General features: G+C 36.9%; 1 protein-coding gene across 1 annotated transcript in view; it reads left to right on the top strand.

Annotated features, from left to right (window-relative positions):
- The first annotated feature begins 1301 nt into the window (after window positions 1–1301).
- Window positions 1302–1890, top strand: part of LOC134543818 (histone H2A) — a 2180-nt gene continuing 1591 nt past the window's right edge. The window contains exons 1-2 of the mRNA XM_063388416.1: window positions 1302–1509; window positions 1623–1674. The gene's annotated coding sequence lies outside the window, so the exon portion shown is untranslated. The remainder of the gene's footprint in view (window positions 1510–1622; window positions 1675–1890) is intronic.

Consider the following 1890-nt stretch of genomic DNA (forward strand, 5'->3'; position numbering starts at 1 on the left):
ATGAGAGTCATGCTCTATGGTTGAACTAGATTGTTTGTTTACATACATTAACGAATATTTTAAACACTGTTTATAATGTTTTTCGGCAAAGCCGCGTCTTACCTTCAATTGTGCGCATGCACAGGTGTTTGAGGAACACGAATCACACCCGAAAATAGCACTCGCGGCACTTTATATACGAAAAATTGCGGAAATCGCGGCACCGATTTTCGCGCGCACTACAACCAGATCGGACGAGAACCGGTGTGTTCATCGTGATATGGCCGTTGGCAATGATATAGATGTTTTTTTTTTGCAGTTTGTATTTGCCACTCGAAATAGCTATACCAGGTGTGATTGTTACAAACAACAGGAGAAATCGTGTAATGAACACTCTTTTACTTCCCCCCCCCCCCCACCCACACACAACACCCACCACCCTCACCATCCCAACCACCAAAGCCCTCTTCAAAATACACTCTCACACACACACACAAACCCACACTCTATAACTGATGAACATTACCATAACTTCTTAAAGCCATTAGATAATATTTAACTCAAGAAAGGTATTGTGATATGTTTAAAGAAAGAAAGGTGAAACCTTTAACTTTACCAGCAGGTATTAGTATCACTGAGGTATCTTCTAGGTTGTAGCAGCAATAGTAGTAATAATAATAAAATTAAATAAGGTAATAAAAAAGAAAAGTTATACATGTGATCAAATCATGAATGTATAAAACTGGAATGAATTTAAATTTTTTTTATTTTTCTTCATAGGCTGTTTTGAAATTGATGAGTAAGTGCCTCTTCTTTTAAATTTTTTAATGCTGAACACTGTTACATAAGAGATGAATGTTTAGAAAATTTAAAAAAAAAAAAGCTAGCCCAGCCCCCTCCCCCCCTCACACAAAATCCAAACAAAAAAAAACACCCTCCTTCAAAACATCACATAATCATCCAGCCAGCAGTGCAGACGAGAAATTTGCACTCGGGGCCGCCATTTTGACGATAAATTCTTGCATGGCACACCAAAGGTAGGAAAGAATTTAAAAAAATAAAAATAATGGGCGAGCACCCTCGCGTCTGCCTGTAGAAAATGAAGTTAAAAGTAACATAACCTAAAGACAGGCACACACTAGGGTGCTCCCAGGCGGTTGAGAAATTTTTTCCCGCCAAAAGACTTATATATATTATTTATTTTACTGTTTTTGGCAGGGGGCTATGTCGGTCTGTGTGCAAAGTAGTTCCTACTCCCGCCGCCAGGAGCGCGCGCGGTGGGTAGCGATGTTGTTTTTTCTGCTTTCATTTGTTTATTATTTAGAGGGTTAATGCTATGTAAATGTACGCAAGTTTGGTTATGTGTCGGTAGTTGTGCGAGATTTAATTTCCGAAACGAAATTTGACTTTCATCGGCCTGCATTTCTCACTTATTCGGAAAATACATGTGTGTTTATGTATGTATAATAATCGAGTGATTTTGTAATAATTTGGAAGTTTTGTTTGCGTGTGCGATGTGGGGAAGAAAAGGTGTGCACACGAGTCCTAGGGCTATATTTTTTTTTATTGCGAAATATTTACTTCATGTGGTGAAAAATTTTAAATTATTTGTGATGCAAGTGAAATTTTTTTTTTTTTTTCAGTTGGGTGATGTGTTTGTCCTCGTTTGTGTGCAAGGAAGCAAACATGCTGAAGGTAAGGGGCCATAAATGACACTTTAAAATATTAGTTTACCATTAATTTTGGTTAAATATTAAATTGCCATATAAGTAAAATCATGTCAACTGTTGTATTCCACCCAGTATAAGCTGTTAGTAATGGGTACTTAATATAAATAGAATAAATGTAAGCATTTTCGTCTGCATGAAAATTCACTTTTTTTTTGGATCCATTTGTACTGTGGGTAGTTAA

Source organism: Bacillus rossius, unplaced genomic scaffold, assembly GCF_032445375.1.
Source record: "Bacillus rossius redtenbacheri isolate Brsri unplaced genomic scaffold, Brsri_v3 Brsri_v3_scf22, whole genome shotgun sequence".
Taxonomy (NCBI): Eukaryota; Metazoa; Arthropoda; class Insecta; order Phasmatodea; family Bacillidae; genus Bacillus; species Bacillus rossius.